The sequence below is a fragment of the Eumetopias jubatus genome, unplaced genomic scaffold (assembly GCF_037043125.1).
Source record: "Eumetopias jubatus isolate StellerSeaLion01/CBP00866 unplaced genomic scaffold, mEumJub1_p1.0 scaffold_2, whole genome shotgun sequence".
Classification (NCBI taxonomy): domain Eukaryota; kingdom Metazoa; phylum Chordata; class Mammalia; order Carnivora; family Otariidae; genus Eumetopias; species Eumetopias jubatus.
Genome location: NW_028274808.1, coordinates 92427890 through 92448426, shown reverse-complemented (window position 1 = coordinate 92448426; position 20537 = coordinate 92427890).

The window sequence follows — 20537 nt, the reverse complement described above, 5'->3', positions numbered from 1 at the left end:
TGTATAGTTAGTTTAGTTAATTGTAGACAACCTACAATCAAACCCAACTAGACACACTAGAAGAAATTAGGTTTCTATCACCTGAAATAATACTTGCTTCTGCAGATTATTCTACAGACTGCCACATGGATGGATAGAATTAAGAATTCTCCTAATATTTTGGCTTGTGTTGGCCAAATGAATAAGTATCAGGACAGAAATGTGCTGCACTTAAAAAAAACAAGAGGAGTGTCCCTCAAAAATCTTCACTGTACTATCAGCTCTAGTATTGATTTTAAGGGAAACTTCACCCTCTTGGGTGGACCTGGTTTCCAGAGTTCTGCCAGAATCCTTTAAAATCCCCTGTAGTGCCCCAGTTTTGTTGGAGAATAGGCTAGATGCAAGGCACATTTTAGATAAAAGCTACTTCCTAGGGTGAAAACTGTTACTCTCTTCTAATAAAATGTACTAACAGCCCATGATGAATAGATAATGTTTGAGAATGAATGACATCATTTTTTTGAGAGTGGCAAATTGAAATTATACCATGATCAGACAGTTTACAAAAATTAGCAATGCTACTCTGCCACATTCCAGCTTCCCTTTATTCTGTGAAATAAAACAGCTAAAATTATCAAACTGAAAGTTTGGGTGTCATCAAAACTATTACAGGTGTCCTTTGTTTTATAGTTCTTGCCTTTAGTGCATTTTACAGATATTGTGCTTTTTACAAATTGAAGATTTATGGGAACACAGTGGCATGTCTATCAGCAGAGACTTTCTAACAGCATTTGCTCATATTGTGTCTCTGTGTGAGATGTCAGTAATTCTCCCAATATTTCAAACTTTTTCATTATTATTATACTTGTTACGGGGATCTGTGATCAGTGTATTTTGATATTACTATTGTAATTGTTTTGTGGGGCCAAAAAACCACACCAATATAAGATAGCAAACTTAGGGCACCTGAGTGATTCAGTAGGTTAAGCGTCTGCCTTCGGCTCAGGTCCTGATCCCACGGTCCTGGGATAGAGTCCTGCACTGGACTCCCTGCTCAGCAGGAAGTCTTCTTCTCGGCCCCTCCCCCTGGGTCGTGCTCTCTCTCTCTCTCTTCCTCACTCTCTCTCTCAAATAAATAAATAAAATCTTAAAAAAAAAGATAGCAAACTTAGTTGATAAATGTTGTGTGTGTTCTGACTCATCCACCAACTGGAATTCCCCATCTCTCTCCCTCTCCTCAGGCCTCCTTATTCCCTGAGACACAACAATAGTGAAATTAGGACAATTAATAATCATACAATGTCCTTTAAGTGTTCAAGTGAAAGGAACAGTTGCACATCTCTCATTTTAAATCAAAATCTAGAATCATTTTGATTAAGGCAGGTTAAAGGCTGAGACAGGCTGAAATCTAAGGCTCTGGTGCCAAACAACCACGTTGTGAATGCAAATAAAAGTACTTGAAGAAAATTAAAAGTGTTACTCCGGTGAACAGACAGATGATAAGAAAGTGAAACAGTTTTATCACTGATATGGAGAAATTTTCAGTGGTCTGGATAGAAGATCAAACCAGCCACAACATTCCCTGAAGCCAAAGCCTAATCCAGGGCAAGGCCATAACTCTCTTCAATTTTATGAAGGCTGAGAAGTGGGGAAGGTGCAGAAGGAAAGCTTGAAGCTAGCAGAGGTTGGTTATGAAGTTTAAGGAAAAAAAAAAAATCTCCATAATATCAAAGTGCAAGGTGAAGCCCTAAGTGTCGATGTAGAAACTGCAGCAAGTTCTCCAGAAGATCTAGCTAAGGTCATTAATGAAAATGGCTACACTAAATTATAGATTTTCAGTGTAGATGAAACAGCTTTATATTAAAATAAGATGCCAGCTAGGACTTTCATAGCTAGAGAGAAGTCAATGTCTGGCTTCAAAGCTTCAAAGGACAGGCTGACTCTCTTGTTAGGGGCTATAGCACCTGGTAACTTTCAGCTGAAGCCAGGACTCATTGACCATTCTGAAAAATCTTATGGTCTTTAAGAATTATTATTATCTGTTCTGCCTGTGTTCTATGAATGGAACAACAAAGCCTGAACAACAGCACATCTGTTTACAACATAGTTTACTAAATATTTTAAGCCCACTCTTGAGACCTACTGCTCAGGAGAAGAAAAAAAAGTTTCTTTCAAAATATGACTACTTACTGGCAATGCACCTGGTCACCCAAGAGCTCTGATGGAGATAGACAATGAAATGAATGTTGTTATTATGCCTACTAATACAATATCCATTCTGCAGCTCATGGATCAAGAAGTCATTTCAAATTTCAAGTCTTTTTATTGAAGAAATACATTTTGTAAGGCTATAGCTGTCATACACAGTGATTCCTCTGAGGATCTGGGCAGTCAACTGAAAACCTTTTGGAAAGGATTCATCATTCTAGATGCCATGAAGAACATTTGTGATTCATGGGAAGAGGTCAGAATATCAATATGAGCAGGAGTTTGGAAGAAGTTGATTCTAATCCTCATGGATGACTTTGAGAGATACAAGACTTCAATGAAGCAAGCAACTGCAGATGTGGTGGAAAAAGCAAGGGTACTACAGTTAGAAGTGGAGTCTGAATATGGGATTGATTTGCTGAAATCTCACGATAAAACTTTAACACATGAGGAGTTGCTTCTTGCAGATGAATCAAAGAAATTAGTTTCTTGAGATGGAATCTATTTCAGGTGAAGATATTGTCAATATTGTTGAATGACAAACAAAAATTTAGAATATTGTATAAACTTAGTTGATAAAGCAGTGGCAAGATTTGAGAGGACTACCTCAAATTTTTAAAGAAGTTCTATTGTGGGGAAAGTACTATCAAACAGTATCACATGCTACAGAGAAATAATTCATTAAAAGAAGAGTCAATGCAGCAAACTTCATGTTGTCTTTTTTTTTTAAGATTATTTATTTATTTATTTGACAGAGAGAGATACAGCAAGAGAGGGAACACAAGCAGGGGGAGTGGGAGAGGGAGAAGCAGGCTTCCCATGGAGCAGGGAGCCCGATGTGGGGAGCCCGATGTGGAGCTCGATCCCTGGACCCTGGGATCACGACCTGAGCCAAAAGCAGACGCTTAACAACTGAGCCACCCAGGAGCCCCCATGTTGTCTTATTTTAAGAAATTGCTGCACCCACCCCAACATTCAGTAACTACCACCCTGATCAGTCAGCAGCCATCAACATCGAGACAAGGCCCTCTACCAGCAAAAAAGATTACAACAGCAAAAGATTACAAAGTTGCTGAAAGCTTAGATGATTGTTAGCTTTTTTTAGCAATAAAGTATTTTTAAATTAAGGTATGTACTTTTTTCAGAAAAAAATGTTATTATTGTACATTTAATAGACTGCAGTATAGTGTGAACCTAACCTTTAGGTGCACTGGGAGGCCAAAAAATCCATTTGACTAGCTTTATTGTGCTATTTGTTTTATTGCAATGGTCTAGCACCGAACCCACAAGATCTCTGAAGTATGCCTGTACAGAATAACAAAACCTGATCTATAATGTTTTAACTGAGATATACCCAAATCTAAAGTAATTTCAGAATCACCATCAAACATTGTATATGATTCTTATATTAAGTATATATTACTTACTTCATTCTGTTATTTAAAACAAGACCTCACAAACTGTACTTGATATCTTAGGTCGTTTAAAAAATTCAGAACATTTGATAGGGCAAAACACTGTATTCCGCAGTCATCTTAGATGATTTTCACATAATGCTCATGTATGTGAAATGTTGAATATGTACAATATATCTTAATTAGTTTTCCAGTATCATGTTCATGTTAGTAGTATCTAAGAATGCACAGACCTTGTTTCTTCTTTCACCAAGTACCTTCACCCACTGGCTAAAATACCCCTTTCTAACTACATTTTAACCCTATTCTTTCAAGCATATGACTATCTATGATTCTACGAGTTTAATCACCAAACTGGCCCATGAAGGTGATAGACTCAGGATGTTGAAAGTGCTTTTCCTATTGACTCATATTTTCAGCTAAAGTACCAATATTTGTAACAACAGTCGATAAAGAGTGTAGATTAACCTCCAAAAAAACCCAGAAGTGTTTAAAAAGAGCAGTCAAGTTTTTTCTCTCCTTTACCACCACAAACATTTATGCGAAGTAGTGGAATATATCAGATTTGGAAGTCAGTGTCCTAGAGAAAAAGAACAGCATGGTAAGAGAGCATTTAGGAGACCCTGACATATGTCCTCTGGAGTTTGGGACACATATGAAGATACAGATTGATTTCTGCACTGCACCTGCATTGTAACTCCAAACCTGGAAACCTGAGTAGAACTATTGTCAAAGACGGGATGAGGGGAAAGGGCTGCCTGAACTCCCGCCTTTTGTCATAGCTGGAATTTATGAGTTTCTGTGTGCAAAAAGAACGTAGCAATATGAGGCTCTGAGGTGTAACATAAAAGACAGGATCTGAAGATCGTGGAGTGATTTAAAAAATTAGACTCACTGCCTATATGAGGTAAATTTTCAGTGTACATGTACTCAGAGGATTTTCAAGAACATATACCTCCACCTCACAAAGGGTTATTTACACTAATCCAGTTATATTCCAGGGAAAACTATGATAGCAGCAATAGTTACATTAAAAATAAGTGAATAAATTAAAAAAATTAAATCTAATCCTCCTTCCATGCCTGTATTGAAAGATCCAGAAGAAACAAGGGTGAATAGATGAGGAAGTAAGGACCATGAATAAATAAACCATGCCTCTCAGACACACTGTAAAATCATAATCTAAATGGCAATCCTGAATGAAGAAGAAAAGCACAAGAAGTGAATTGGATCTGCATCTTAACATTTAATTTGCCAGTGAGCCTCACCTACCAAAAAGTAATGGGTTTTTACTATTGAAATGAATGTCCCCCAGAGGAAAGGAAGGAAGATCTGACAGTTTAAAGTCTTTAACTGGGGACATTGTCCTTTTCCCACTTGTACTTACATCAAGTTCAGACTCTTCAAAATCCAACTCATGATATTTTTATTAATGCATTTTTTGAAACTTCAATACAAGTAGACAAACACTCATGTCCCAGGAAGGAAAGGAATCATGTTTTATGGAGCACTGCTCACATTTGGTTAAAAAGTCTTGAGAGGAGATGGCAAATATTCATTTACATTAAAATAACTTAAAATGAAATTTCCAATATAAAGAGAAAAGGTCTATGTCTCCCTTTGTCTCTTTTAAAAATAAACAATAATTTTTAGAACAGTTTTAGATTGACAAAAAATTGAGAAGATATACCTTGCGCTCAGTTCTTCCCGTTATTAACATTTTACATTAGTATGATAAATTTGTTACAATTAGCCAATATTGATAACTTGTTGTTAACTAAATTTCATACTTCATTCATATTTCCTTAGTTTTACCTAATAATCTTTGAAATTTTTAGGAATCTATGCAATATACCATTTATTTGTGATATTTACTTAGGATCCTCTTGGCTGTGACAGTTTCTCACACTTCCTTTGCTTTGATGACCTTGACAGTTTTGAGGAGTACTGGTCAGTTATTTTGAAGGATTCCCCTCTACTGTAATTCAAACTTTTTTGGAGTTTTTCTCATGATTAGACTGGGGTCATCACATCTTATCAAAGGTACATACTATCAACATGACTTATGAATGTTGATGTTGACATTTTCCACCTGGTTGAGGTAGTGTTTTTCAGATTACTCCAATGTAACGCTACCCTATCTTTTTCCCTCCCTTTTCATATCGCATTCTTTGGAAGAAGGTTAGCATATACATCCTGCTTTTAAGTGGTAGGGAATCCTGTTCCCTTTCCTTATAGGTAGAGGATCTCTATGAATTACTTGGAATTCTTCTTCATGGGCAATTGTCTATTTTTCCTTATTGATTTATTGTTCTATCTTTTATTTAAATAAGTATGGACACATATATATTAATTTTATATGTTGGGTTATAATTCAGTATGGCTTCTTTGTTGCTCAAATGGTTCCAGTTTGAGCTATTGAAAGCTCTATCACTTTGCTCCTGCATCCCTTCATTTTTTATTTTATTTTTGGTTTTTGTGCTTTTTTTAAAATATTTCCTCACCTTCTAGTACTATAAGACGGTCCAATCTTACCTTCAGTATTTCCAGTCCCAAATCATCCATTTCTTCAAGAAGTCCTTGTTTTTTGGCGAATGAGATTAAAAATCAAGACTGAGGCATTAGGTGTGCTTGTTACTACTATGTGGACATTGCTTGTAGACATTTTGGATAAAAAGAAAGCAAAATAGGTGTATACACTAATTTGTACAGATAATTTGTTTGACTGTATAGACAATATCTATAAAATTTTTCCTATGTATTCATCTCCAACTATATTTAAGTAAACATGAGCTCTAAATAATGCTTCCAACTCTAAATTTTTTATCACATGGATCATATAGCCTCATTCGCTTGCTAATCAGAATGTTCTTACTCCAAAAGTGAGAAATTTGGCTCCACTATCCTTTATCCACTTACTTAGTTGTTCTATTCTGATATACATGTATGGTAGCATTGGAACTGTTAACTGTACTCCTGTGGAAAACAAATGCATCAACTAGAGTAAAGACAAGTAGTCTCTTGTCTTTAGTCTTTCTCTCCATGCATTTCCAGAGTTATAATATATATTAAATTCATATTACCATTATATTCATATAATTAGGTAAATTTCATATAATTGGAATTATATAGCAGGTACCGCACTCTCTCCCCGTCCAAAATGACCATGCCATTTTGCATTCTATCCAGCAATAAATAAGAGTTTTGTTTCTCAAGATCCTCATCAACATTTAGTATTTTAATTTTTTTTACCCTAGCTTATTAAATATATGTGTGGTAGTATCTCATTGTATTTTTAATTTGCAATTATCTAATGACATACAATGTTAAATATTTTTTCATAAGCTTGTCTACCATCATATCTTTTTTGGTGAGGTGCTTGTTCAAATCTTTTACTCATTTTTTTGTGTCTTCAATGTTTCTTATTTTTGAGTTTTGAGAGTCCTTTCTGTATTTTGGATATAAGTCCTTTATCAGACATATACTTTGCAAATATTCTCTCTCAGTTTTGGCTTGTTTTATGTGTTTTTTGTTTTTGATTCTCTTTTTTTTTTAAAGTTTTTTTTTTTTATTTGAGAGAGAGAATGAGAGAGAGAGAGCACACATGAGAGGAGAGAGGGTTAGAGGGAGAAGCAGACTCCCTGCTGAGCAGGGAGCCCGATGCGGGACTCGATCCTGGAACTCCAGGATCATGACCTGAGCCGAAGGCAGCCGCCCAACCAACTGAGCCACCCAGGCGCCCTGTTTTTGATTCTCTTAATGGTCTTTCACAAAGATATGCTTAATATTAATAAAGTCTAACTTATTGAGTTTTCTTTCATGGATCATGCTATTGCTGTTGAATTGGTGTTAAAGACTCACCACCAAATCCAAGGTGATGTAGTTAATTTTGGAAAATTCTCAGCCATTATGACTTTCCCTTTGTTTTCTCTTTCCCCTTCTGGCATTTTATTTATGGATGTTTTACCTTTTGAATTACCCCCCGCCCCAGTCTTAGATACTCTGTCGTTATTTCTTTTTAACTATTTTATCTCTTGGCATTTCACTTAAAGAAGTTTCTCTTAACATATCTTCAAACTCACTAATTCATTCCTTGGCCATTTCCAGTCTACTGATGTGCCCATTAAAGGCATTTTGTTTGTGTTTTTGATTTCTCACATTTCTTTTGATTTTTCTGAGAATTTGTACCTCTCTGTTCATATAACTTATCTGTTTTTGCATATCATCTCTGTCTTTCATGACAGTCCTTAACATATTAATCATAGAAATGATTGTTTGAAAATTCCAATATATATGTCATATCTGAGTCTATTTCCGATGCTTGCATTGTCTCAAGACTGCCTTTTTTTTAAAGATTTTATTTATTTATTTGACAGAGAGAGATATAGCCAGAGCACGAACACAAGCAGGGGGAGTGGGAGAGGGAGAAGCAGGCTTCCCGCCGAGCAGGGAGTCAGATTCGGGGCTTTGATCCCAGGACTCTGGGATCATGACCTGAGCTGAAGGTAGACGCTTAACGACCGAGCCATCCAGGTGCCCCTGTTTTTTTCTTTCTTTGTACAATGCCTTTAATTTTTTACTGAAAGCTGGACACTGAGATGATAGACCTTTAATGAGGTGTTTTGTTTTGTTTTTAATGTTAATTTGCGTATGAGGTGGGCTGGGTTAGATGTTTAACCCCTTCAAATTTCTCCAGTGTCCTTGTTTTTCTTCCCTGCTGTCTTTCATTTCCTCTAAGTAATCCTTTTTTACACAGAGTTTGTGCCTTGGAGTTCTTTTAGTTGTAATCCACTTTTATTATATTGGAGTCCTGTCAATGGGGGGAAGGTGTGAAGGAAGGCAAGCATTCTATAATCTTATGATTAAATCTAATTTTTTTCAGCAGGTCTGATTCCCTAGGCTATGACCTTCACAAGTATTTCCCAGATTTTTTTTTTTTTTGTCTCTCCTAGATAAGACAGGAAAAAATAGAGGCTCTTGCACCTTTCTTCCTAGAGGGGATAAGGCTTTAAGAAAGTTTTTTCCAGGACAGTACGCCTTTGCTATAAAGAGTAATATGGGCGTATTTCAGTTGATTCCTTATCTCCACCGCCAGCCAGAACCACAAGGGGGTATTTTTGGTATCTTATCATGAAAACCTGGTAGATTCCTAGAGGTAAAATCTATTAAATATTTGGGGTCCCCGAAAAACTCTGGCTTCTAGGACTGTCACTCTCACGTTTGTTCACTTTCAAGCTCCAGCAACTTCTCAACTTGCACTAATTTGTCAAAATTACCATTTGTTTGTACCATGTTATGGATCCAGTGGCTTTTGTTCCAGATAAGCAGATCTTGGCTGTGGTTTTCTGTATTTTCCTGTATCTCCCAAATCACAGTTTTCCAGAGCAGAAATTCAAGAGCAAAACCCTCCACAGGAATCAGTACAGATGGAGGAAAATCTAACCTGGAATTGAAAATCATCAGAAGCTCAGTGTGGACAAGTCTGAAAGTTAAAACTCCAAGTGGAACTAATCATCAAAGGCCCCCATAGTTTCATGGGTTTTATCTCCAAGGGTATTACCAGGTTTTCACAATAAACAGTGGAGAGAAATCTCCTTGTGATTCCAGGAAAGAGATGGAAAATAAATCAATTTGAAATACACCAGACCATTCTATTCTTAAAAAGGCCTGCCCTCAAGGTGAACTATTTTTACCAGAGCCTAATATACTCGGGTTTTATCAGATCCTAACCTACCTGGTCAACTCCAGCTCTAAATGCCCTGTCTTATAGAAGGGCCTGAGAAGCAACTGAAGTTCACGGTCCAGAAACACAGACTTGACTCACCAAAGACTGAGACCTAATCACAGGATTATAGATTTTCTCCCCACATTTTCCCATCACATTATTAAAGTCTTGTTTACCATAGTTCCTTTTATGTGGTATACCACGAATTCCTATCCAAAAACATATATTTGAAAATATAAAAGGCAAAAAAAAAATTTTTTTTAAGAGGCTGAAAGAGCATCAGAACTGGAGTGAGATATGACAAGGATGTTGAAATCAACAGACCAAGAATTACAAAAGACTATAATGAATATGTTAAAGACTTCAATGTGAAAAATATACAACCCTCAAGAAGAGATGAATAAAGTAAGAAGAGAGATAAAATTTCTAAGAAGGAATCAAAAAAGAAATGAAATAATCAAAAACACTGTACCAGAAATTAAGAATGCCTTTTATGGACTCATTAGCAGACTAGACAAAGCTGCAGTAAGAATCTCTGAGCTTGAGAGAATATGTCAATAGAAACTTCAAAAACTGAAAAGCTAAGTAAAAACAAACAAAACAAAAAAATAAACAAACAAAAGACAAAAACAAAAACAAAAACAAAAATCCAAAACTGTGGGATAATTATAAAAGGTGTTACATGTGTAATAAAAATATCAAAAGGAGGATAGAGTAAAGAACAGAAGAAAGATATAAGCAATAATGAGAGAATTTTCCCTAATTAATGTCAGACTCTAAACCACAGATTCATGAAGCTAAAAGAACACCAAGCAGGATAAATGCCCAAAAAACTAAACTTAGACATGTATTATTCAAATTTTAGAAAAATCAAAGATGAAGTCTTGAAAGAAGACAGAGGAAAAATAACATATTACCTATAGATGAGCAAATATATAATTTGTATCCAACTTCTCAAAAACCATGGAAACAAGAGTAAGTAAAATATATAATGTTGAGAAAAAAACGACCAACATATTATTCAGTACCCTGCAAAATTATCCCTCAAAAGTGAAGGAGAAATAAAGACTATCAAACAAAAATTGAAGACATTTGTTATCATCAATAGACCTGCCTTGCATGTATGGATAAGGAAGTTCTTCAAAGAGAAGAAAAAAATGACATATACCAGAAATTCAGTTATACATAAAGAACAGAAACCATCAAAGGATAAGTAAAAGTAAAATAAACTTTTATTTTTCTTATTCTTAATTGATAGGAGAGATAATGATTTGTTCAAAAATAATAATAGAAACAATGTATTCCTTATGGATTCAATTTGATTATATATTTATGTATATTTACGTATAACTTAAATAAATGATTCCAATAATACAGGTGATAGAAGGGAGGAATTAGGAACATTTTGTTATTAGATATCTGTAATGCACGTGAAGCTGCATAGTGTTATCTGAAAGTATGTCTGGATTATTTGTAAATGTATATTGCAAATTCTAGGGGAAATATTAAAAAATTAAAAAGAAATACACTGATATGCTAAGAAAGGGGAAAAATATAATCTTATAAAATGCTCAGTTAAAACAACAAAAGGTAGAAAAAGTGTAGAAGACAAAAACTGGAACAAAACAAGAGCAACAAAGAGAAAACAGTAACAAATATTGTAGCTATTAATCAAACTATATCAATGATCACTACAAAAGTCATATCATTAAAACACATAGATTCTCAGAGTGGATAAAAAAACAAGACCCAACTGTATATTGTCCATAAGAAACCCATTTCAAATATAAAGACACATATAGATTAAAAGTAAAGAGCTAGAGAAATATCTACCAAAATAATAGCAACCTAAATAAATTTTGGACAGAGTGACCTCTGAACAAGGAAGGTTTTCATGGATAAAAAGGAGCATTACATAATGATAAGGGAATCAAGAGTCCATGAAGACATAACAACGCTTAATGTCTATGTGTTTAACAACAGAACACCAAAATACTGAGGCAAAAGTTGATAAAATTACAAAGAGAAATTGATGAATCCATTATTATAGTTTGAGATCAGATACAATGGGCTGCAAATCAGTAAGGACATAGATGACCTCACCAATATCATCAGTCAATACATATAATGGACATTTATAAACTACTTCACCCAACAATAACAGAATGTACATTCTTCTTAATCTCAAGTGCAATATTCACCAAGATCAATCATATCTAGGCAATAGCACAATTTCTAACAAATTTAAAGGAACAGAAGAAACAAAAAATCTGCTCTCAGACCACAGTTAAACTGAACTAGAAAACAAGACAAGGTAGCTGGATAATCCCAAACTATGTGGAGATTAAACAAGACACTTCTATATAACCCATGGGTCAAAGAAGATTTCATAAGAGGTATTTTAAAATATTTTGAATAAATGAAAAATAATATAGAGCTTAGCAAAATTTGTGGGATGCAGTGAAAGCATGCTTAAAGGGAAATTAATAGCATTGAATGAATATATTAAAAAGAAGAAAAATGTAAAATCATTCATCTAACTTTCCACCTCTAGAGACTGAAAAAAGAAGACCAAATTAAATCCAAAGTAAACAGAGGGGGTGGAAAATAGAGCAGAAGTCAATGAAGAAGGAACAGGAAATCAAAAGAGGAACTCAGCAAAATCAAAAGCTTGTTCTTTCAAAATTATCAATACAATTCTATCCATACCAAGCAACAGAAAATAGAAGACACAAATTACTAATATCAGAAATGAAAGAGTAGGCATTATAGACCTTACAGACATTAAAAGTATGATAAAGAAATATGATGAAAAACTCTGCTTACAAATTTGATAACCTGGAGGAATTGGACCAATCCCTTAAAAGACACAATCTGCCAAAAATCTCATAAGAAGAAATAAACAATCTGAACAGTCCTATATCTCTTAAAAAGAAAAAACAAAAACAAAATAAACAAACAAAATTCCAGAATCAATAACTCATAATCTTCCAAATCAGAAAGTGCCAATATCAGGTGGCTTCACTGGTGAATTCTACCAGACATTTAAAAAAGAAATTATCAATCCTCTTTCAGAGGATAAAAGCAGAGGGGATGCTTCTTAATTAATTCTATGAGACTGTATTACCTGAATACCAAAACCAGATAAAGACTTTGCAAGAAAACAAAACTATAGTCCAATAGCTCTCATAAACATAAATGTAAAAATTCTTAACCAAATATTAGTTAATAGAACCCAAAAATATATAGCACAAATTATGCATCATGAACATGTGGCATTTATCTTAGGCATGCAAGGCTGGTTTAACCTTCAAAAATCAATTAGTATAATCCATAACATCAACAGATTAAAACAGAAAAAGCACAGGATCATTTCAATAGAAGAAACATTGGACAATCCAACATTAATTCATGATTAAAAAAAAAAAAACCTCTCAGCAAACTAGAAATAGAGGGGAACCTCCTCAATTCGATAAAGAACAACTGCCAAAAACCTACAACTAACATCATCATACTTAATGTAAGTAACTTAAATCTTTTCCACTAAGATCAGGAATAAGGCAAGGAATGTTTCTTCTTACCAGTATTTTTCAATATCATACTGAAAGTCTTAGCTAATGCAGTAAGACAAGAAAAGGAAAAAAAAAAGTATACAGATTGAAAAGGAAGAAATAAAACTCTTTTTTCACAGTTGACATGATTGTCTACCATAAAATCCAAAAAAATAAAAAAAAACAACTCTTGGAATTAATAAGCTATTATAGCAAGTTGCAGAATAAGTGTGGTAATGTAGACAACCAACATCCAGGTGTTGCTATTGAAATGTATAATGTTAAAACCACCTCATAAAACTGGTAGTTTCTAATAAAGTTCTACATATCAAACCTTAGACCCAACAATTATATAACTATTTTTTTTAAGATTTTATTTATTTATTTGCCAGAAAGAGCACGTGAGAAAGAGAGCGAGAGCACAAGCAGGGGGAGTGGCAGGCAGAGGGAGAAGCAGGCTTCCTGCTGAGCAAGGAGCCAGATGTGGGACTCAATTCCAGGACCCTGGGATCATGAGCCAAGCCGAAGGCAGACGCTTAACCAACTGAGCCATCCAGGCATCCCGATAACTATGTTTATTAACAAAACAAACAAGCAAAAAATGCTAGTATATTAATATACACAGAAGTTTTTGGCATAATATCAAAAAACTGGAAACAACACAAATTTCTATCAACTATGAGACTGGATAAACACATTATAACTTAAATGACTCTCAAAAATATTGTATTGAGTGAAAAAAAGCTACAGAATAACAGCATATAATGTATAAATTGATTTATAATATATTCTAAAACAGATAAATCTTGTTCATAAGAATCAGGGCTGCATGCATGTGTTTGTGTGTGGAGTGGCAAGGAGCATTACACGGACTGGAAGAGTTCACAAGGCCATCTTCCAGGGCGAAGGAAAAATATTCTTTATTTGAATGATGGTAACATGCATGAATACATTCTCAAATTTCATCAAAATATACACTTAAGTTTACTGTATTCTACTGTATAAAAATATACAAGATAAAAAAGAGAAAATACTATTCGGCTGTGTCTGTTCGTTCTGCAGCCAAGTTATTTAATTTTTTCCTCAATAATTTAATTCTCCTTTCTAATACCTCTAAGAATTTTTAACTTACAACTACCCTTTATTAGTTTGATATCCTTCCTATTCTTTCTGGGGATATTTATAGTGTCTTTTTGTTTAATTATTTTCCTCAAGGTTCTGTGAGTTTGGTTTTCATTTGTGGATTGTTCAGTTTTCTGCCTCTGTTTCACAGTGATTTTGCTTTTCAGATAACTAATTTTGTTCCTTTGTAAATGTGTCTTTTAATCTCTAATGAAAGTCAGCTCTTTCCATTATTAATGACAACCTGGCTTTGGCCAATAGTTTAAGACTTAGCTTATGTTTTTAATAGATGAGTTGATGGGCAGAATCCCTGTTGTTGCAATTTGTGCATATCCCTTTCTTTTTACCACATCTCTGCTCCTTAATAAAGAGCCATTGCTTTATCTTTTTTTTAAAGATTTTATTTATTTATTTGACAGAGAGATACACAGTGAGAAAGGGGACACAAGCAGGGGGAGTGGGAGAGGGAGAAGCAGGCTTCCCGTTGAGCAGGGAGCCTGATGCGGGGCTGATCCCAGGAGCCTGGGACCATGACCTGAGCCAAAAGCAGACCATCTGAGCCACCGAGGCGCCCCTCCATTGCTTTATCTTGTGGCCATTTATCCTTCACTGAAATTGCAGAGTGCACAGCAAAGATTAGGGGGATTCTCAGAACCAGCCAGGTAGCTTGCATATTTGTACACCACCTACCTAACAATCAGGCTTCAAAACTATCCTGGAACTGCCATTATACACACACACGCACGCACGTGCACTCACACATATATTCTTACCCAGACTCTGGAAAATACTTCAGCACTTCATCTCTTTTTACTGGTTCATTTCTGTAATTCTTTCAAACTGGTTTTTATGTTACATTAACAAAGAAAGATTCCTTGACAATATTCTTCCCTGAAATATTTAATTTAAAAGCCTCCTGTACTTCTTAAGGTTAAGTTGCCACATGAATTAACTAATCACTGGGATTAATAGCTAGTTTATTTGCTTATTTCCCCCAGTAGAAGGCATCTAAATCCTGCTTTCAATTTCATTTCCAAACTACGTAATCTATTTTTTTATATGACTATAAAAAGAGAGAGAGAGAGAAATGTAAAGGCATTCAATCCATAAGGAGAGCCAAAATTTGATTAGACCCCTCAGTGGAATAAAAATTAAAACACAGTCACACACATGCACACACATTACCTTCACAGAAGGTATTATTGTTTTACTGCTTAAGCACTCTGAATAACAAAACAAAACAGGAAAAAAAATTCACACTCCAGGTACTTCCTACTATGGAATTCAGCCACCTGGCACTTACAAATTGACTTCCCTAAAGATCTATGTGAATCTCAGTTAATCCAAACTCTGAAACTGAATTCAAACATTTAGGTTGCAAGGAGCCCTTCCATTGTTTCAACTTTGCCAAGACTTGAAACCTCAGGTGGCTAAACTAAAACTCAGACAAGTGTGGACTCACCATTAAACTAGATCTGGGTGAAAAATCCTAGATCTTCACATTTTGTGTGTGACCTTTGGTAAGTTACTTAAAGTCTGGAAGACCTAATTTATTACTAAATGAAGAGAATTTTTAGATTGTTCTATAAAGTTTTATTATGTTTATGATAATACTATGATAATACTATGAAAATAAAACTCCACATTTTATGAATGAGTAAGAATGGTCAGAAAACAAAGCAAAGAGTTAATATCATAAATTTAAAGTCTACCAATATGGCAAATTTTCGACAAAAATATAACAAGGCTATCGTGCAATAAGAGAGAACAGTGTAAAGTTTCAAAAGAAAGAGCAACTGTTCTGCAGCATACACTGGTCAGGTTGTTTACACAAAAGAGTCTTAAAAGATTCACCATCTTAAACATAAATGAAGGCAAAGGGACAGGTTAAGAATTGGTGGTGGGAATGATTCCAAATTTGTCAGTCAGCTTTGAGTTAATTAATACACAGATTAAATGGAAATAATTGTTAAGGACAAGTCAGATACGATGAGAGAGGAGAGAATTTACAGATAGAATGGAACAGGATTGTAGAGAATTTTTTTTTTTTTACATTCTCTGAGAAACAAGAGAGAACAAGTAGAAGTTATCGAATAGATGATTAAAAATAAATAAATAAATACATTTTTTAAAGTAGAAGTTTAGCAAAGACAATTTGGTTAAGTGTTGGAAGATCACATTTCCATTTTTAATAAAGTAATTAATTATAATGTTTTAAGGCTTCACAAATAAAACTATCATATTTCTATATTGTTTCTAGTAACATGAAAATTAATATCTGCCTGTATTGAATTGATATTGCAACTCTCTTTTTTGTATTAACTCTTTTATATTCCTTTATTTATTTTTTTGTTGTTAGATATTGCCTGGCCTTTATGCTGTAAATTCAAAATTCAGGCTGTTTATCTGTAAAGTGTTTAGAGTTAGATTCTGCTGAAATTGTTAGAAAGGAGATTGAGTTATAAGGCTCTTTCTCCAAAAAAGTGGGACCCAAAATACATAATTTGAAATAGATAGCACAAGTTGCACTTTATATTAAGTAAGCAGTTTCAGTATGCTTACCATATGAATACTCTGCTAAACTTCTACTTGGGAGTCTGGTTAAGGTTAGGAAAAGATCTATATCAACTTAATGAACTCTACTTCTGCTGACATACTCAGAAAAGATAGTTTAAATTACAAGATGTTACTCTTATATAGAATCAGAATTTTTAACATAAGCTAGAATTCAAAGAATGCCACTTTAAATAGATCTTCATGATGTCCTCTTTTACTATACATGTTTTAAGGATTTATTTGCATGGTGTTGAATGCCATTAAATGTGTTCTTACTACAAAGGCTCAAAGTAAACTGCCTGGTAAACAATTTGCTTAGGGTGCTTATTGTTTCCTTCATTTATCAATAATTTCATCAAAATACATCATTTAGTTTTCCAGAGACACTAGGAAGTCTGAGCACAGATATTAATAGAAATATACATATATTTTAAAACACAACATTGACAGAGATATCATATAGGTATAGTTATATCTTCATTTTCCTTGCACAGGCTCATTACAAGAGAGATTAAAAAAAGGAGAAAAAAAGTTTATAAAGAAATCCTAATTAGGAAAGCATTATTTAAGTTTGATTATTAAAAATATAGAACAGGGGCCTGGGTGGCTCAGTTGGTTGGGCGACTGCCTTTGGCTCCGGTCATGATCCTGGAGTCCCGGGATCCAGTCCCACTTCGGGCTCCCTGCTCAGTGCAGAGCCTGCTTCTCCCTCTCCCTCTGCCATTCCTCTGCTTGTGCACTTCTATCTCTCTGTCAAATAAATAAATAAAATCTTAAAAAAAAAAAGACAAGAATGCCTACTTTAAAAAAATATATATAGAACAACTTCACTTGCAACTTATGGAAAAATAACATGTTTAGCCAAAGACATGATATCTGAAAAAAGAAACAAGTTTTGATCAGATTATTTGGATAATGACAGTACAGTTTGAGCATGTCGGTTTTAATCTATTTACTGTTTTTATTAATCTCTGAGCATCGATTTTCTCATCTGTATAGTAGAAATGGAATTACTGTAAATGATATGATATAGTTAATGCTCAAGGAAAAAAGTAATGCAATTTGGATAACAAATTATATAAATGAAATACATTTTAAATCTCTAAAATGTTTAACCTCCAACACAGAATTTTTAAGTTAAGTAGCAAAAGCATCTAATAATATTTCAAAAGCCTTGAAACAAGTTTTAAAAGCATCTGTTTTACAAGGAATATCTTCTAATCAGAAAAAACTTAAAATAGAAACAATAAAAAGAATTAAAAACATAATTCTTGTATTTCCACTAATGTTACTTATTTACTTATTATGCCTTGTTAGGAGGAAAACATTATAATATTAATTTCTTATCTATTACTTCATGTTAGAGGCAAATCATTCTAGTATTGTATAAAATGATAATATGTGACAGAGATAAATATCTTTTTTGGAAAAAAATCAATAAATATCTGATAGTCATTTTTAATACATATAGTTGATGAGCCACGTGGGGTAGGGTGACACAAACCTCTTGAACCAAAAAAGTAAAAATATTAATAAAATAAGAGAAATAGGAAAATGTATAATTACAATTATTTCCTCATTTTTGCATCAAAAAATAAATACTATCTAAAATGTGTAAAGCAAGTTATGAGGGTAACTCAGTATCAAGTAAATATAGTATAAGGGAAATATTACTTATATAGCAATAAAATGTACTTAAGGAAGGAAGAACAAAAATATAATAAATTACAAGTAGAAAAAACATACAACTATTTAAAATTAAAAAGTGGGAAAACCTTTACAAAAAAAAGAAAAGTAGGACAATTGCAAATGAGTACTTTTCTAAAATCTATGCAACAATCTTTAAACACCTAGACAAAAGAAAGTATTTTCTAGGATATTTTGTTTTTTAAAAAAAAATACCTCAAGGAAACAAATATTCTAAAGTGGTAAAGGAAGCAATTAAGAAGACTGTGATGACCTAATGCCTACAACTAAAATAATATTTTGAAGAACTTTCTTTTTTTAAGATTTTTTAAAATTTATTTTTATTTTAGAGAGAGAGAGCATGCATGGGGGCATGCGAATTGGGGAGGGGAGAGGCAGAGGGAGAGACTCTCAAGCAGACTCCCTGCTGAGTGTGAAGCCTGCTCTCAGGACCTATACGATCATGACCTGAGATGAAACCAAGAATCTGAAGTCTAACCAACTGAGCCACCCAGGCACCCCTATTTTGAAATTAGTTCTGACTAGCCACTGAATATTAATCTTAAACTCCATAGCCTCCTAGTTCTTCTTGGCCTCCAGACCATAAAAAATAAATTTCTGTTTTTTATAAGTAACATAGTAAGTTACTTTTTTATAGCATCCCAAACAGACTAAGGCAGGAATTCTTTCAAAACAAAGAGAAATAGATGTCTGTGCTCTCAAATTTTTCAAGAAAATAGAGATTAAAAACAAAATCCAAATATTTTTCATCAATCCATAAAAATAATGACACTAAAACCTAGAGGAAAAGGTACATTAAAATACATCTATATTTTAAAACTCTCCTATGAATTGAAAATAATAATAGGTTAGGAAGTAGAATTCAGAGTATTATTTAAAGAATCATCACAATCAAGTGACATGAGGAATGCAATTTTTTTGGTATTAGGAAATCTACCGTATAATAAATTCTACCAGGGTGCCTGGGTGGCTCAGTCGGTTAAGCGACTGCCTTCGGCTCAGGTCATGATCCTGGAGTCCCGGGATCGAGTCCCGCATCGGGCTCCCTGCTCAGCAGGGAGTCTGCCTCTCCCTCTGACCTTCTTCCCTCTCATGCTCTCTCTCTACCATTCTCTCTCTCTCTCAATAAATAAATAAAAATCTTTAAAAAAAATAAAAAAAAATAAATTCTACCAAAAATTTCAATAAATCTTTGCAGAGTTAAAAATATTTAGTATGTAGAAAGTCGGGGATGGCATTGCTCTTACCCATTCAATAACCACAAAAATGAAGCCAGACAATTTAAACATTCACAATGTTTCCTGAACTCATCAGGAGGCTGACATTGCTAGGCAAACAACTAACCCAAAATCTAAGGAAAAAGAGGCACCTAAAAGAGCATGTGGAAATTTATATACAAAAATAAATGCCACTAGACACCAGTAAAGACAGTTCATTTCCTCAAAATGAGGAAATGGTAAATACCAGGTGTGGTCTAGTCAAATAATATAGAAGCCTTGGGGGCTGCAGATATAACGGGAATCCATACCCACTTGCAGGCTTTTCTCCATAGACTTCCGTGGGCACTCACAAAAATGACTGGTGAAAGCCCCGAAAAAGGTTTCCTGTGACAAAGCACTGGTTAGAATTCCACAACATTCACTGCAAGAAAGACCTAAAAATGCTCCTAGATGTTTCCACCTCCTATAGGTAGTCAAAGGCGTAACATGCTGGAAGAAAGAAAATAGATACTGTTTTTCAAAGAGAATGCATGATAAGCTATTGCCCCTGTAAGAAGGAAACTGAATACAACCTGCTGAAATAACTAGAAGTGTGTGGAAAGACCCACTCAGAGGTGCAGTAAAAAGAGAAGACTTAAAACTGATGTTGGAAGTCATACTGAGAAGTCTGTCAATACCAGTGCGGGGCAACTGGAACTCTTACACACTGCTTGAGGGAATACAGAATGGTACAGCCACTTGAGAAAACAGTTTGGCTGTTCCTTACGAAGTTAAATATATACTTAGCATATGTCACTAGCAGAATAATGACACCTCTTCCCCCTCCGCCAAAAAAATGTCAATTTCTTACCATGGAACCTGTGAATATGTTAAGTTACATGGAAAGATGGAATTAAAGTGGCAGATGGAACTGTTTGCTAATCAGTTGACCTTAAAATAAGGAGATTGTACTCGATTACACAGGAGGCCCAGGGTCTTATAAAGTGAGGAGAGAGAAGGAAGGGTAGGTCATAGAAATCTGAAGCTGCTACAATGCTTGTTTTTGAAGAATGAG